Source organism: Rousettus aegyptiacus, unplaced genomic scaffold (assembly GCF_014176215.1).
Source record: "Rousettus aegyptiacus isolate mRouAeg1 unplaced genomic scaffold, mRouAeg1.p scaffold_m13_p_10, whole genome shotgun sequence".
NCBI classification, from domain to species: Eukaryota; Metazoa; Chordata; class Mammalia; order Chiroptera; family Pteropodidae; genus Rousettus; species Rousettus aegyptiacus.
This window is the reverse complement of record NW_023416285.1, coordinates 90,365,071-90,383,772: the sequence shown is the minus strand read 5'-3', so window position 1 is coordinate 90,383,772 and position 18,702 is coordinate 90,365,071. Positions and strand designations below refer to the sequence as shown.

The 18,702-nt window shown below is 38.0% G+C and overlaps 1 protein-coding gene across 2 annotated transcripts in view; it reads right to left on the bottom strand.

The window, feature by feature from the left end:
- Positions 1 to 18,702, bottom strand: part of MINDY3 (MINDY lysine 48 deubiquitinase 3) — a 352,604-nt gene that overhangs the window by 89,467 nt on the left and 244,435 nt on the right. For both annotated transcript variants that reach the window (XM_036226889.1, XM_036226890.1), the window contains exon 4: positions 13,639 to 13,784. The gene's annotated coding sequence lies outside the window, so the exon portion shown is untranslated. The remainder of the gene's footprint in view (positions 1 to 13,638; positions 13,785 to 18,702) is intronic.

The following is an 18,702-nucleotide window of genomic DNA, read 5'->3' as shown; positions in this document are numbered from 1 at the left end:
AAAGAAACAACAAAGAAAGTTTAACATAATAGCACAGAGATGATCATATGATTATTTCTCTGAAAAAAACTAAGAGAATCAACTAATGGTTATATAACCTTGAAATGCAGAAGAATTTGTAAGCATAATTCCCCAAGAAACAAAGAATATAAACATTGCTAAATAATAAATTCAGAAAAATATAAAAGAAAATGGCTATAAATCCACCATACAAAAAATTAAGCATTAAATAACAAAGGGAAATGTATGTGTAACTTATATGCTACAGCAAAGATCTAATATTTTTATATTACAAATATTTTACGAATCAATGAGGAAAAACCATATAACCTTATAAAATGAGTTAAGAATACACACATATATAAATAACCAAGGAAAAAATAAAATTACCAACATATAAGTAAATATTTTACTACTCTAGAGATCAAAAAACTACCCTTATTTAAATTTTTTTTTAAATTAAATGTATTGGGGTGACAATGGTTAATAAAATTATATAGGTTTCAAGCATACAATTCAATAATACATCATCTGTATATTGCATTGTGTGTTCATCACCCAAAGTCAAATTTCCGTAACCATATACTTGATCCCATTTATCCTTAAACGAGATACCGGTTTCTCTCCTACTGACAATTTTAAATCTTTATAGAATTTTTCATGAATTTTATATATATTTTGGACATGTCAACAAGTCTCAAAAGTCTTAAAAGTAGTACCTACTCTTCAACTCAGCATGCATGCCAGTATAAACCTATCCTGAGAAAATGATCAAATAAGTATTCAGAGATATATGTGTGAGAATTGTTTTTTGAGAACAAATATTGTGTAAAAATAGGGATTGTTTAAATAAGTTAGGGGCATTTATTAATACAAAACTATGCAGTAATTTATGTAGATGTGGTAAAGCTATATTCATTCATGTGAAAAGTATTTTTGATTACTAAATGAGAAACGGCAGGTTACTGAACGTGTGTATGTGTGCACGCGCATGTGTGCGCATGTGTTTGACTGCAAAAGGAAGAAGCCAACTTGATTTAGCCAACGCGAAAGGAATTTATAACAAAAATAAAAAGATGTCTCAAGGATTTCAAGACTACTTCTTTGGACACACTTCTTAGGAAACAGCATATTAAAAATTTCCCGGCATTCCTTATCGCTCATCTCTTTCTCTCCTGTATGCTTTACTCCATTATCCATGTGATGAATTATGTCTATCCTGGGACTCCCAACTTTATATATTACAGTCCAGCTATATCAGGGAACCACCTGGAATTTTGTAAATTCCAATTCTAAATTCATGGAAAGACTTGGGGCTGAGAATATATGAATATATAATGATAATTAAGTATAGCCAGAGGACTAGAGCTGTGTCAGACAAATGTTGCTGCCAGGAGACCCTAGGTTTGGGGAGGTGACATTATTACTGGGAAAAGGGGAATGAATATGGCTAGGCAGAAATGTCACAGGTATGATATGAAAATATGTAAATATTAGTTGTATGAAGCTGAATCACCTATTGGTCTTCTCCATTCGAATAAATAGCAGTGTGACATGCTCCAAGAATTTGAAAAGCAATTTTATTCTTCATAGTTGCACACTTGGCACACATTTCTTAAAGTCTGTTCTGTTGCCATTTTCTCTCTCTGCACCCGCCCTCCCTCCCTCTCAAATACACACACACCCCACAGCTGACGATCACGGCCTTATCATCCCTCTTTCCAGGTTACCTAAACTCTCTTATTACAATTTTCTTTTCACCTTTCCTTTCATTTCCCATATCTATTTTATTCTTTCAATGCCCTTTCCTAGGTAAATCATTCAAGTGAGTTCTTTAAAAAAAAAAAACAAAAAAAACAAAAAAAACAACACTTAACACGAGATCTGCTCTCTTCACAAATTTTTAAGTGCACAATACAATGCTGCTAACCACAGCAGATCCCTGGAGCTCATTCATCTTGTATCCGTGAAACTTCAAACCCATTGAATCTCAACAGCTTCATTTCCCCCTTCCCCAGCCCCTGGCAACCACCATTCTACTCTCCATTTAGGAGTTTCGCTATTTTAGATATCTCATATAAATGGAATCATTTCGTATTTGTCCTCCTGTCCCTGGCTGATAATGGAAAGCCACTCCATGTTCATGGATTGGAAGACCACAACTGTTAAAGTGTTCACAGCACCCGAAGAGAGCTACAGATTCACGCAACCCCTATCAAAATCAAGGTGGCCTTTTTTTTTTTTTTAAGAAACAGAAAAAACAATTCTAAGATTCATATGGAATTCCACAAGACCTGAAATAACCAAAGCAACCCTGAGAAAGAACAAAGATGGAAGCATCACACTCCCTGATTTCGAAATGTGTTACAAAGCTATAGTAATTAAAACAGAACGGTATCAGAATAAAAACACATATACATCAATGGTCAAGTGATTCTTTACAAGGGTGCCAAGAAAACACGATGGGGAAAGAACAGTCTCAACAACTGTGTTGGGGAAACTGGATATTTACATGTAAAAGACTGAAACTGGACCCTTATCATACACCATACACAAAACCCAACTCAAACGAAATTAAAGACGTACATGTAAGACCTGACTCTACAAAATTCTTAGTGGACAACAGAGAGGTCTCGGCAATGATGTCTTAGATATGATACCAAAAGTACAAGCAACAAAGATGAGAACAGGCTAGTGGGACTACAGTCTCGCTGCCTTTTTATCCGCTTCCATTTCCTGTGACTGCGTTCTGCACTGTAAATACCAAGGGACTCCGGCGACAGACACAGCATCCTTCTGCGCCAACACTGTAACTATGAGGGAAAGACTGAAAGCTGTAAAATGAACTCAGTACTATTTATCACCAGAACGTGAGATTCTGGATAATCTTAAAATGCATTTTATCTATTTTTCTAGATTTTTGAAAAGATAAAAAAAAATCCACTAGTTGGAAAATAAATTAAAATCTATGATATGGAAAACAAACATATAGATGCTTATCTTGTAACAAGGATTCTCAGTAACATTGCTAACATATTTCGATTTTATCTCTAATTTATTCTAAGCAGATCAAAGCCTCCCAAAGACTTCATTTTGTAAAATATTTTAACAAAATACCTATGATGGTGGGGTAATAAATATTTATTTTAAAAAACTAGCAGATACACAAATGCATGAAAGTTAATTCTGTAGTTTACATGAAATCTATAAAACTCCTAGAAGTTAATTTTGTAGTTTACATGGCAACCAAAACAGAAGTACCTACAAAAAATCATGTAACCAAGGCTACTATTATTTCAGATCACAAAAAGACCTAGTGTAACCATTATATGAAATTGATTGCTGCCAAGAAGTAACTCCATCATTTTGCAAAATGTTGACAAAAATTAATATTCTCTATTTAGCTGGAGTTGATTAGAGTTTAACAAAATCCACTATTAGCAATGATAAAATATACCGAGTTAGGAGCTGTCTACTTACTGTGGAGTTTTGCTGTTGTATGTCATTAAAAGCCAATTTTCTCACTTTGTTTTGAGAAACATAAAGGATTCCAGATTTGAGTCTTTTCCCCACTGTGGCATTTGCATGTCTTTGTCCCTGACAGTTCTCCCTCTCCATCTTCTCTTTCCATTTGACTTACCCACTAAGTCTTCCTCTTGATAAAATCAAGTTGCCCAAACAATGACTATCGCAGGCAAGGAGATTCCTCTACTTCCGGCTCTAGCTGCACTAGGTGACTGGGATGCTCTCCTGCTAGAGACTCATGAGACAGCCCCCCTCCTTCCCTAAGGGGTTTCGCGCATCTCGTAGAAGCCTTCTCCTGTCAGGAATAGCTGAATAAAGGCTTATGCTAACAGTGCACTGGTAGAGGTTCTTTCAAAATATGAATAATTATCAATATTTACAGAATTAAGTGAAAAGAGGACATTGATAAAATGTTTGCTGATGCAACAAGGATTCTATCCAAATTCAGGGAGTGGGTGTTAAAATGGTAGAGTGTGGTTCAGAGTGGGAGTTATATTTTTATTTTCAATTGTCTACACCTCATGAGAAATGTAAGATTAAGCACTTACCACCAAGAAAAGCACTCATCTCCCTTAGTACTTGGTAGTAAGAGTAGAAGCTATTTGCCAGACAGCAGACACCCAGACAAAAAGACAGACAGGTGTTCTAGTTTGTACTAAATGTTTGTGAAGTTGGACCCTGTTTGTAGATCGAATGAACTGAATTTTCTTCTTAAAGACTGTTAATTTTCCAATGTTCCAGAAGGTGTCTGTCAATTCTCTCCAATTCTCCTATATAGTCAATATCTTGGCTGATATTTAAATGAAGATTTAAAAATCCTTATATATGTTGAGAAAAATTATCCAATTATTTTATTTTTTTAAGGCAAGGAGAGATAAACTTTTTAAACTTGTAAAACTGTGCAGGGGCCTTATTTCACAGAAATTTGCCTGGCCAGCTTTGTTGATACTACCTGACTGTGGGAATGATTCTTGGAATAAGACAAAACATTCTTGAATTGTAGAAAATCCATTTTCTAATACTGTATTAGAAAATAATCTATCATTTCTTAGTACTATTCAATGGGCTTTAGTTTTTTTTTCCTTTTTTTTTTTTTTTTGACGATTTTGCTAACTCTGGGAAAGGCAAAATAACAGATTCTGTTGGAACTCCACAAAGGCACAGGAACAGGAGCTGCGCAACAACGCAAAACTCCTTCACGGCTCTCGTCCCTCCCATCATGCACTTGGACTCTTCATCAAGTCACTGAAGGTACAGACAATCAAATGTAGTCAACCGAAACATTTCGACAAATAATTTCCTTAACGCCTGTGCTGAGGGCCACAGAGGAAACAGAGTCCCCGCTTCAGGTTTAGCTCATAAAAGGGTATGGAGTGGTGGAGTAGGTACAGTGAACTGTGTCGGCAGGACAGTCGTGATTAAAAGGACAATTACATACACAGTTTGAACATGAAGAAGAATGGGCTAGGGCTCCAAGAAAGCCAAAAACCAACTGGATTCCTCAAAGGTGGAAGACACAGCATCTGGTTGGGAAGTTCATTTTATTCACAATAGTCAAGATATGGAAATGACCTAAGTGTCTGTCAACAGATGAATGGATAAAGAATAATATGTAAATAAAGAGGAAAATGGTATATTAGTCAGAAAGGCAAAAAAAGCCATTTGTAACCACATGGATGGATCTTGTGGGCATTACACTAAGTGAAATAAACCAGAAGGAGAAAGACAAATACTGTATGATCTCACTTACATGTAAAATATATATTTAAAAAAAAACTCATAGAAGCAAAAAGTGGATAATTGCTGGTGTTGAGGGTGGAGAAAATGGGAAGATATTGGTCAAAAGGGTACAAATTTCCAGTTCTGAGATGAGTAAGTTCTAGAGATCTGGATAGCATGGTAATTGTAGTTAATGATACTGTATTATCTACCCAAAAGTTTCTGAATGAGTAGATCTTAAATTTTCTCACCAAATGAAAGAAATGGCCATTATGTGATGTAATGGAGGTGTTAGCTCATGCTATGGTGGGAATCATTTCACAATATACATCAAGTCAATATACTGCACACCTAAACTTACACAATGTTTTCTGTCAATTATATCTAACGAAACTTAAAAAAAATGATGAAAAAGCAAAAAAGAAAAAGTTCGCTGTCACCAATTGGTATCTGAAAATCAGACAGGACTCCCAACACTTGCCCCATAGTTAAAATATAATCGGTTAAGGTGGCTTGCTCACTATTATTATTTCCCACGCCTACTATAATGCCAGTGCACAGCAAATGTTTAGAAAATATATATATTTTTTGTCTGAATAAAATAAAATTCTTTTTGGGAAATTTAGGTATCTCAGAAGTTAATTATTAGAAGCTCTAAAATTTCCCATCACTTTATAGTGATATGAATGTGCTCCTTTAAATTATTCCTCATATTTTGATTCTTTGATCGTCTCTATTTAAAAATGTTGACCTGTCTTCTAGGAGGTCAGGAATCTTGGATGCTCAGGATCCTCAGAATGGACCTTGATGGAAATCTCCGCTCTGGCGGGGAGACTAGTCTAGCTGAAATTTCACGTAGACTCCCATAAGTCAAAGATGTGTCCATTAACATGAGGGAGACGCGGATGGGTGCACAAGTACAGAAGATATTGGGGAGGGAGGTACTTAACTTTTTTCTTCTTATCTTCACCAAGAAATAGACTTTCCTCCCCCACTTTTGCTTTTTTAAACAATGCATTTCATCGACAAGAAGAAGCTTAACGATGAGTCACGTCTAGGAAGCAGGAATTTGATTTTCGACATACTTAGTTCTTTATAGTTAGTACACATCCAACAGTGACATTTAAAAATTATTCCATCTCTGTAAACTTGGCTACTCTTTCAAATAAGAGGACGATGTATGTGCAACAGTATACACCCACGTGGTAATTCATGTCAACCATGCACTTACTACAAAATCTCAAATGCTTCCTGACATAAATCAGTTGAGACCTAAGACTCTAACTCATTAAAATTTACTTGAGGTTCCTGTAACCTTTTCTCAGGAAGCAACAGCAGGTATAGAATGTGCAGGGTTTTTTTTTTTTTCTTTTTTTTAATGCGTGCAAAGCTTTAATTCTAGTCTATAAAAGAAAACCTTTTTTTTTTTTTTTTGTGGGTAGTTGAAAAAGCCTGGCAGAGGGTGGGCGGGAAAGTCATGGAACTTTGGAAGTATGACATAGTAGATTATGGTACATCAGAAATTTGTCACAGAATAGTGATGGAGGGGTTGCCACGCTGAGTCAGATTTTTCCCAGTGCCTAGGCGACGATCTGGTTATAAATTAGTTCCCTCTGAAAGTTGCACTAACATTTTTGGCCACTAGGTCCTTAGAATTCACGTCTTCTAAACGTGCTAACAAAAATAATGCTGTAGCTGGTATTGTACTATTTATTTATTGTTAGTGAGTGATGATTTCATAGTCTGGGTGTCAGGTGTTTGGAGAAATCTGAGGTCATTCTCTTGCTTACTAACTACCAATGGCTCTACCTCAACTACAGAATAAAGGAAAACCTCCTCAGCATGACAGGCAAGGCGCTCAGTGATCTCGTCTGCTGCTAGATATCATCTTAAGCCACGGCCCACCTAAATCCTCCATCGAGATTCAGAACCATCTCTCCCTCCTTTATGCCACACTGTATTTATAGAGTCTCTGTTTACTCATCACAGTAAAGATTTATCCACAAGTCAATCTCCTTGAGGACAGGGGCCACGGTTTATTAATCTTTGTGTGACTAGCACCTAGTACATAGTTGGAGCGCCATAAATGTTTGTTGAATTAATATATGCTCAAGCTTTTCACTGATTGGTAGAAGGAAAAAATGTCAGAGATGCAAAACTTGAGGTACGTTTGATGCGCTGATGTTCATTTTGAAGATGGAGGGGACCACACTGCAAAGATTCCAAGTGACCTCCAGGAGCTAAGAGTGGCTCTCAGCTGACAGCCAGCATGGAAATGGGGATGTCCGTCCTGTCTCTGCAAAGGACTGAATTCTGCCAAAACCTAAGTAAATTTGAAAGCGGATTATTCTAGATTCTTCTGGACCAGTCTGCTAACACCTTGATTTCAGCCCTAAGCAGAGAAACCAGTCACGTCACCCCAGACTTCTGACCTCCCAACTGTGAGAAAACAAATGGGGATTGTCAAAAGCCACTAGGTGCGTGGTCATTTGCTTTGCAGCCACAGACAACTAGTACTACTAATATGCCACCTCCTCGGATAAATTGGGTATGTCTGTTTTGCTCTGTTTTGGTTTGTTTACTTAGTTAATGGCTCATAGGTGCTTCCTTATCAAACTGATGCTTGTGAACTAGGTAAGAGTGCCTAGTTCAAGCCTGATCAGTCATTTCCAATCAAGATGTCAAACTATTATTAGCTATATTCCACATTTCATGCAATGGAATTCAGTGCTGAAGATAACAGACATCATCAGAAGAGCTTGATATTCTAGTTTGATATAGCGGAGACATAATTCTATATAAAAATTATGTTCAAAGAAATGAACACAACGGCCTTAGAGTGTGAATATTCTGGGGGCTTCTGCTGTAGCGAACACATTTATTATTTTAATTACCAAAGTTCTGTTTGGTTGTGTGTCAAATATGCCTGGCATACTAAATTTTTAAAATTTTTGGATAACATCCTATTTCTCTTTTTAAAAATGTTGTCTCTGATGTGTTTAAAAGGACATTTACTACTTTTTACTTGGCGTTTCTAGTGCTTTAGTGTTGACTTTTTTCAGATGAACTAACCACACCTAGAGTGGGCCAAGGATGCCCACACGTACATTGGCCTATGAATCGATCAGAAACCAGTAAATGCTACAGGGCATTTAGGAGCGAGTCTAAAACCACAGTATGCTGTAGAAGTGAGTAGAGCAGATGCTGAGACTTGAGGTCAGACTCAAAAGAAGTGAAGTCACACTGTCCTGCAGGAGTATTCATTCTGCAGGGAGAAGCATGGCGGCCTGAGTGCTGACCAATAAGACAGAAGCCTCGCTGGAACGTGGCCTTGGATAAATGTGAGCAGACACCAGACCAGCTGGTGGAGAGCCTGACTTCCTGCCAGAGAGAGAGTTTTGGAATTGATCTCACAGACAATAGGGAGCGAGTCCCTTTTGTTAAACAGGTGATGCTAATTAACGGAGGATAATTGGGAGTCAGCTGCTCAGCAACAAGTTAGCAGCTGAAGAGTTTTAGTTTATTCAGGAAGGTTAGCATCGAAAAAGTATTTCCCAAAATCGCTTGGGGGCAACTGTTAAAAGTGCAAATTGGCAAGACCCTCTTCTGGAGCTTACGTGTCAGTGGATTTGGGACAGAAACAGTATTTCCACAAGTTCGGGAGAGTCTTATTTATTTATGCATCGCTCTCTCTTAGGTGGTTAGAAAATGTATTAAGTAATATATTTACTGTTCACCCCAATGCTCAGTCACATTATGTGGAGACAGCTGTGGTGCGGAAGAACGAACTTTGGAGCACTTCCTTTAAGCAATTTAATATTTTTTAATTTAGTGACTTCGAACGAATCCTTCAATTTCTGAAATCTTTCCTGTCGCTGATAAGTGTCTGCCTTGTAGTATATAGAAAAAAAATAAAACAATTGTTTAGCTCAAAAGGAGATACTCCAAGAATCTGCCAATATTGCAGGATAGTTTATAACGAAATCTCTGCTCTTTGTCTAAACCATTATCTCTTTGATATCAACTGAGGATTTTTCTACTTTCAGCCAGTAGAGGGAGCTATAACTCTTGAGATCGTCTTTTTTTTTTCCAGGCAGCAATACCACCACCAACCCACAGCATATTATTATTGAACTATTATACCCTAGAATTTATAATTAATATCCTAGAGATCTAATGTGGTACATCTTTTATCATTTATAACTTGAGACTTTCACATACGTTATTTATAGTACTCCTTTTTACACACCTCCTAGTACAAACTTCTTTGCAGGTCAAAACAAACTACAGACCAAGATACTTTTGGCCCTTTCTTTCTCATCCACCTTTACTCAAGCTTTCTCCCTTTTCTGGGACATCAGTGGTCATCATCTATCTAACTTTGACTTGCTTGCTAGAGAACCAGTTCAGAAACAATTTTTAATGAATATTCTGACCTCTCACCTCTCAGCTTGCACAGTTTGCTTAAGTTTCTGTTTTATAGCACGAAAACAACAGTTTATTAGAACAAATAATGGATTTTTCACTCTTCTATTACATCGTAATTGGTTTGCTGGATAAAACACTGGACATTCAGTGAAATTTGAATTTCCGGTGAACAATGATTTTTTTTTTTTTTTTTTGGTATAAGGATGTCCCATGAAATATTTGGGGACATTCATATACTAAAATAATATTTGTTTATCCGGAATTAATATTTAATTGGGCATTTTATTTATCTTTTATTTGCTAAATCTGGTAACCCTAATCATACACTTCGCAGAGTTTTTGTTTTGTTCGTATTCATAACCACAGCTCATAGTGGTTGCTCAATTAATGAAAGGATCAAACGTAGTATGTGGCTAAGTATGAAAGGCTATTCCTTTTGAACACAAAAATGGTTTTGAAATGATCTACATTAGTATTGCACTAATGTAGATCATTTCAAAACCAATGTGTTGACAGCGAATTTTTATGCATTCTAAAAAAAGGAAATAGTTATAAAAAAGAACTTTGGGCTACTGAGAAGCTCCAGGATTTAACAATAAAAATTAGAGGGAACATCTGAAAGATAGTTAAGTGTCTTCAAATATCTGTTTGAGTTGTTAAGAAACATTCGGTGGTTGAGAAAATTCTCTTGCAAAATGATTATGGATCTCTTACAAGGAAAAAAAAAAAGATGCTATTTTTAGAGCTGCATTTTGTATTGAATCAAGACATAAGTTATAAAAAGATGGTACCAGATACTACTCACTGTATATAGAGTAATGAGTTTATTCCCATATTTTGCCTCTGAAAGGGAAAGAAAGGGGCTGTGCAGGTGCAATCTCACCGAATAAATACATTTTGTACACTTAATCAAAAATATTTTAAACTGGTTACTATAGTCTAAACCTAGGGCATTTCTACGCAAATTTCTTAAACTATGACTTACTAACCTAGAAAAGGTAGAGCAAACATTCATAATTTCCCTCTATCAGAATGACATTACTGTATAGTCTCTAAAACCTCTCTCAAACAATTCAAAGTCATTTGTTAGACAACCTTATGACTAAGTTCCATTACACTCAGCATGACGTGACATTCGGATGGAAAGAGATGACATTATACTGATAAAGCCAATTAAAAGAACAGCGGTCTAAAACAACGGACACACTCACACACTCACAAGTGACTATAAATTGAAAACAATTTAAATCTCATTAGACTTACACGGTTTAGAATAACAATGTGACACAATTCTTCGCCTATCAGCTACAATTAAAAATGATACTACTCACAGCTGGCAATACTTCATAGACTGTTGGTGGGAGTGAAATTGGTACATTCTTTCTAAAAAGGATCTTGGTAAGGGTTTATGGATATTATAAGCCTTAGAAAGTTCATACACTTTACCTAGTAAGAGCCCTTTTAGAAATTCTTGCTAAATTATACTGAAACTCATATAAAGGTAAACGTGCGGATAATCTCATTGCATCTTAAGGGAAGTTGGGAGGTTTACAGCTCTTGATGGCAAAGCCAGAAGTGACAGCCAGAGCACCCCTTGCTTCTGCCCTTGGTCATCAGAAGCTACAGGCCTGGGGTTTCCCTTCTCACGTGGGACCCTTCACCCCTGGCCCTCTTGCTGCTTCTTGCTGAGACCTACCCTCCCTTGGCATCTTAATCCCCAGTCCTTCTGGGTGGATGATCTCGGGGGGTCATGGCATATCATAAAAATTTGGGCTGCTATAACAATATCATAGGCTGGGCGGCTTGTAAAGAACAGACATTAATTTCTCACAGTTCTGGATGCTGGGGGTCTGAGATTAAGGCAGTTGCAGATTCAGTGTCTGGTGGGGGCTCACTGCCACGTTCATATATGTCCTTGCACTGTGTCCTCAGATGGTGAAGGGGGCGAGGGAATTCTCTGGGTCTCTTCTTAAAAGGGTGTCTATCCTGTTCACGAGGGTTCCACCCTCATGATGCAATCCCCTCCCAAAGGCCTCGGCTCCAAATGCCATATGGGGATTCGGTTTCGACGTGAGTCTGGGGGGTGACACGAACATCCAGTCTCCATGTGCCCTCTGGGAGAGAGAGAGCAGCAGAGACTGCTTTGCTCCTATTCCTGTGGCCTGGACAGACAGACCCCTCTCCTCCACCCTCTGCAGGTGACGTTAAGACTGGATATGGCGGGTGAATGGAAGACAGTAAGGCGCAGCCATCACTGTTGATTACAAAGGAGATTTAAAGACGGGGAACCCCACGTCCATCTGCACTGACACTTCTGGTGAACTGGGAAGAAGCACTTGCGGCCCATGGATAAGTGTGGACGTTTGGATAGATGCTCCAAGCGTTCCGGGCGGCTGGCAGCAGATTTGGCTTGGTGCTTCTGGTAACTCCTCGCGCTCCTCGTGCCTCGGTCTGAGGGAGGCTATGACTAATTTTTCTGTAATAATATCCCGCTCTCTGGAAGTGGGGGCCAGTCTCTCCCTCTGCCAGCCATATACTGTATGCATATTATCTAACTCACAGACATTCAAATTTAAAGTGCGTTTTCAAGAAAAACTTTAAAATGACTAATCTTTCCGTTTGAACAAAATCAGGGATGACAAATCCTAAGTTGAACGTATTATTTTCCCCCTATCTAGACTGCTGTTTTACAAAGAAACCTTCAAAACTGTATTCTGCAGTTTTGTAGGCCTTTCGGTATTTTAACCACTTTCCGCATTCTTCTGGCTTATTTAATTAATTCTTTCTACTTTATTACGATAGAATAATATATTTCCACATTAGTCCTATAGTCATTAAAATTTAAAATATCAGGTATCTGGTTCTTACCAGTTCATAATGAATCCAGATGTTCACCTACTAAAAAGGTGCCAGTAATTTTTTTTTTTTTTCCTATCGTAGATTTAACTTTAGAGAATAAATTTGGAACAATTCTGTAGGGACTGTTGGTCACAGATGGCTGAGCGATAATAAATCCTGAGGTTGAGATACACTCCTTCTGGATTGCAGCACTTGAACTGATTTCAATAAAGTAGCTCTACCCCTCATCATCCAAGTAAACAAAAAGTATCTCTTAAGTATTTCTTTTTTTTTTTTTTAAGATATGTAATTAGCTTAAACCTTAATTTTTGCTCTTAATCTGGCATCTCTTCTGTGAATTTGTTCCTTTCCTCCAGGGAATAAAAACAGTTCAATTACTTCTAACTGTGGAAGAAAAAAAAAAGCAAAAACCTCTTTACCTACAGGAAACTTTCATGTATCCCCAGACTGAGTTTTTTATAATGTTTCTTCTCTTATTCATCATCATATATGTTACATGGCATTATAATTATCGGCTTATACAACTGAGCTCCTTAGAGGCAGGGGTTGTTTCTTATCCACTGTCCATCTCTGTGGCTCTGACATACAATAGGTGCTCAATAAATAATGAATGATAGCCTTTTAAGTCAGAGGTTCATATCAAGTAATTTATCTTATCCAGTAAAGGATACAGGAAGGATGTACTAAGTTCTTTGGTTATTTTCATTAACATGTTTTAAACCATTTACAAGCAAAAGGGAGGTTATACAGTCTTGCTTGACAGAAGAATTTGAACACAACCTCTAAAAGCTACTTTATTACGTTGGAGAGCTTAAAAGATTTGTTCTTATGTTGTTAATTGTGTAAGTCAGGGCCCCAGGTAGAACATAACGGCACCCTCGAATTGGGGCAATTCCCTGGGATGGAGGTGTAGGTTTCATAAAAGGACTACAGAAAAGGGGGTGATCAGTGTGTACAGAAATTTCAAGAGATACTGCAGTCCCTGGGGGCTAAGATCAAAGGGAAGAGTGGAGACCGGAGTAATGCAAGTCGGAAGGAGAAAATAATGTGGTTTGAGGGAAACTGTGACATTCTGTCGAGGGACGTGACCACCCTGAGGGAACTCACCTGTCTCCCCTCTCTCCTGATTTCCTGCAGGGGCTCTGGACTGGCCGCCCCAACAGCGAGCCACAGAGCAGGCCAACATGTTGCTGTGGTCCTCACAGGCTGACCTCCCATTGCATCCATGGAGAAGATGGAGAGTTTCCATGGATCTGGAGGGTGAATGGAAGATACAGGGTCTGATATAATCTCTGTTTATTATAATGCAGGCACTTTCTGTGTAATCACTCAAAGAAAGCCACACAGTCAGCAAACGAATAATCACTGTAGTAGTGCTTGCCTTGTATTTGGTTTTATTTAAGGGCAATTAAAGCAATCCTGACCTCCGGGAAACTGCACTGGGTGACAAGAAGGGAGGAGTCCACAGAAGCCTTCAATGTACAACATTGCTGGAATGTGGGTGAACTGAGCTCTACAGATTGCACTGCTTCTGACCTCAGGTCCACCTCATAGAGAGTTCGTGGCCACATTTGCGCTAATGGGATATTTCATCCCATAAGGGAACGCATTTCTCAATTCATTAAAATGCTTTCCCCTTGCATCAGTTGTCTTAAAAATGTGGAGAGATTTCTCCAACTGGGTTCACTGTGTATTGCCTGCAAAATGCAACTGTTTCAAAGACTATATTATCTTAGTATACCTCCTTCAGTTTAAATTTGAGTAAATGGTGCTCTAGTTTTGTGAAAATTCTCCTTATGCTCTGTATTGAACTTCAGTAGATAGTAATTTTCACGGATCTGGATAAAAAGAATATTGATGTCTAAATAAATTTAAGAGTAGAAAATTTTCTACATATTGATTTCATCAAACCACAGATACTAAGTGTATATTTGATACTTACCTGAAATTGGCATGCCGACATAGCAAATTAATGTCTTTAAAAATATGCATGTGTAGAATAGAAAATGCAGTTTAGTATTCTGACAAACATGCCAATGGCCTTCAAATAGGAAAGCACCCACTTTAGGCAGTAGATTGAAACCAGTGGTTTAAAAGTCATCACTAGACCATTTGCAAAATGGTAAACTTGTATGTTATCCCAAACATTGTGTCCCATAATTGCAAAATATACCACATTTAAATTAGAAAAATCTGAAGTCCTTTTGAAAAAATTAATATAACTGGCAAGTCAATCAAATATGTTTTAAGTAAAACTTCAAAGAGTGAGAAAGTACTGTCGGTTTCGTCGATTTTTTCTCAGCTGGATAAGATGGAACGGACTCATTTTCACTAAAAAGCTACTCATTTAGGCAATAGCATACTTTGGTTCAGCACATCAATACTTCTGTACGCTTTAAAAAAATAAACATAATGCTTAGCTTTCTAACAAATACAGATATTTAAGATGAGATTTTTGCAAAGAGAAGATTCAGAGTCAAGACGAAGTTCCAACAGAACTGACTGCATTTCAGAAAGGAGAAAAGCGCAGTATAACGAAAGTCATCTAGCAAGAAAAAAAATCTAGTAATGAATCCTTAATACTTTCCCAGTGAACAGGAAGTGGTGATCAATAGCTTGGGGCCTGACTACCTGCATTTGAATAGTCCTGTGATCCCGGGGAAAATTACTTAGCCTTTCTGTGCTTTAGTTTTCTTATTTGTAAAATGAGGATCCTAAAACATATCTAAAAATAGGATTAAAACAGGCCTTAAAAGTTAACATGTGCAGAATTCTTAAAATAGTTCTCAGTATACATAAATGTTATGTAAGTACTGGCTGTTGTTAATTGTATAATTCAACTGAGTACTACTCTATTCATTGATTTGAGTGACTTTGCATAAATTACTTAATCTCAATATAGTTCAGTTTAATTAACATCGGAACATCCTAACAAGAGCCTCTGCTCTCTACTAGGCCTGTGATAAAATGCTGGGAAAAACACAGCAAGAGAGACGTAGTTCCATACATCGTGAAGCTCACAGGCCAGGAGGCAAGGATGATGCTCTGGTGTGTAAAGGTCACAGGGCTCCTGGCAGTTCTGAACATCAGGGCGCGCCCAAACTACTGCCTTCTGATCAGGTCTGGTCCCCAGATCATCTGTAAGTCATGTAATCGTCAAGGATGTCCTGCCCTATTCGAGTCCTGGAGATCCCTTTAAGCTTTGGAGATCTGAGTCAAAGATCTTGAATTATATCCGGAGAAAAGCACTCGACACTTGGGTCCCTGTTTTAGCCACATCACCTACAAGCAGGGTGTGGGCGACGCGGATTCCACACCCCAGTCCTCCCTTCGCTGTTCCCACTGGCGGCATTCGCCCTGCCCCCTCCCAGGGCGGGACCAGGAGCAGGATGGGACGACAAAGCCTCTCTGGAACTTCGCCTCACCCCTCATTTCCCTTAGGATCCCCTTCCCAAGTCGGTCTATGAAGACTGATTTTTATGAACGGAAATACCATTTGTTGGACTGATTCCTTCTTATTTTAATATCTGTTTTGTTGACGTTGCCATCGGGAGCTCCTTCGGGGGTGATGACAGGGTGTGACATTTCCGCTCATTTTCCTTCCCATGTTCATGCCTTTTTACTTTATTTTGGTGCTTACTTAGTCTTTTGTTTCTGCCAGATAATGCTGTTTCTGAATTGTGTACAGAGTAATTTGAGGCCCTGAATGGTGTTATCATCCCTGCAATGAGGGATTTTCATGTGCTCTTGCTGGGCCCTGAAGGCCCAAGCAATCCAGGGTCGTCTGACATGCTCTAAAGGTGGACTTCGCTTCCCGTGAGGGCCTGTGGGTTCCAGTTCACCCTCACTTCGGGTTCCCGCCTGAAAGCAAGCCCCTCTTCCCCCTTGTGAGGGTCCCATACTCCACTGCTCTCCCTTTAGCCTCCTGGGCTGTCAGGAGGGTTTCTCAGCCTCTCAGCCTCTCAGCTACTCCCTCTGGAAGTGGAGTCACTTCTAGAGGAGAAATGCCCTCAAAACCAGGGAGGAGGAGGGACAGGAGAAAGAGAAAGGAGGAGAGAGGAGGAGGGAGAGGAGGAAAGAAGCAAGCAAAGAAGCAAGGAGAAAGGAAAAAGGCGTAGGAGGCAAGGTTCTGTCTTGGGAGTATAAGCCGATGGAAGAAGTGACTGTTCCAGGGCCTCTGGGTCAGAACAACCAGAGCCGCCAACGAGAGGACTTGGGTTCTGTCTGGAAGCTCCTTAAGGGATACTAAAAGCCCCTCCCTTCTCCAGCAGACGCCTTGGCCAAACTGTTAGGAAGACATTTTTCCGACGTGCAGGTGACTGCACACTGAGTCAATTACAGATTCCTCTATAGACATTACGATGAGGTCGAAGCGAGTTGGGGCAGAGGGAATGAAGGGAGTGGGCAGGACAAAGATTCGGAAATATTTCTGGCTCAGATTTAGACTTCTTTCCTGTTGGAATACTTTATTATTACTAGATAGATGAGTTAGAAAGGCGGGGAAATCAAGGGTTCCTCATCATATCGTAATTATTTTTGCATTTTTCTTAAAGAAAATTCTATGAATGAGAAGAGTGGAGCTTCCAGGTTAATGGTGAAGTTTCCTGTGCTCTTACCCTCCAAAATCACCTTCCATTTTGACCACTGGTATCAGTATGGGATGAATTCATGACTACTATATAGAATGTATTTTTTATTATAGTAAAATATGCATAACACAACATTTGTCATTTTTACCATTTGTAGTGTATAAGTCAGTGACATTAAATATATTCACGATGATCCTGTAAAACACAGTTGTATGTATTTTTAATACATTTTTATTTTATGATACTTCAAAGGGTGTAATTTATAAACGCAGATCTTGCATATTCAGTTCAATGACTTTCCATCATCTAAACCCAAACGAAGATCCAGAATATTATTATAACTCAAAAAGTTCCTGCATGCTTTTGAAGCAATGCTACTGCTAAGTTAATTGTAACTGTTCTAGAACTTAATATAAATGAAATCTTAAAATATTCATTCTTCTGTATCTGGCTTTTTTTTTTTTTTTACACATTATTAATTTTTGAGATTCACCTATGTTTTTGCATATTTCAGTCATTTCTTTTCATTGCTGAATAGCATTCCATGGTACTAATATGCTACGATATGTTCTCCATTCTCCTTTGATAGGTTGTCCTCAGATTTTGGCCACTGTGAGTGAGGCTGCTTCGATGACGATGATGTTTTTTTCTGCATAAATATGCAGCAGTAAAATTGCTGGGATACAGAGCAGCTAAATGTTTAACTTTGTAGGAAATTACCAAAGTGTTCACGGCATTTTACAGCCCCAGTGAGGATGCATCAATGCTGGAACTGTTTTTATCTTCGCAGAGTGTTGCTAGTCTTTTAACTCTGCATAATTCTATTGAGTGTGTAGTGGTAGCTCATATAATCTTTTAATTTGAATTTCACTGATTACTGAAGACTTGAAGAATTTTCTCATGCTTATTGATCACTGATTGTGTGTGTGTGTGTGTGTGTGTGTGTGTGTGTATTTGCAAAGTACTGTGCAAATATTTGCCCTCTTAAAAATTTTGGGTTGTTCATATTTTTATTGTTGATTTGCAGGAATCCCCTACATACTGAGTATGAGTTTTTTTCCCCAGGTATATATACTGAGACTATATTTTCCAAGCTTGGGCTTCCCTACTTGTTTTTTTTTTCTTTTTTACTTATTAAATTTATTGAAGTAACACTGGTTAATTAAATTATACGATTTTGATTGTGTAATTCAATAATATGTCTTATGGTGTCTTTTGATGTACACATTTTTAAATTTTAATGAGGTCCAAATAATTTTATTTTTTACAGTTAACATCTGTTATTTTTTTAAAGCATTTGACTCTCCTTGATTGTGAACACACTTTCTTATGTTTTATTTTTAGATTTTTGACTATGATTTATCTCCAATTAACTTTGCAATATGAAGGGACAATTATCCCAGCACCATTTCTTGAAAAGTCTTTACTTTTCCCACTGAAATGACTTGTGCTTTTGTAGAAAAATAATTCACCCTACATGTGTGGATACATTCTGGACTCTCTATACTGGTTCATCAATCTATTCATCTGTTCTTATAACTTATAGCAGGGGTCCCCAGAATCTGGGCTGTGGATGGGTACC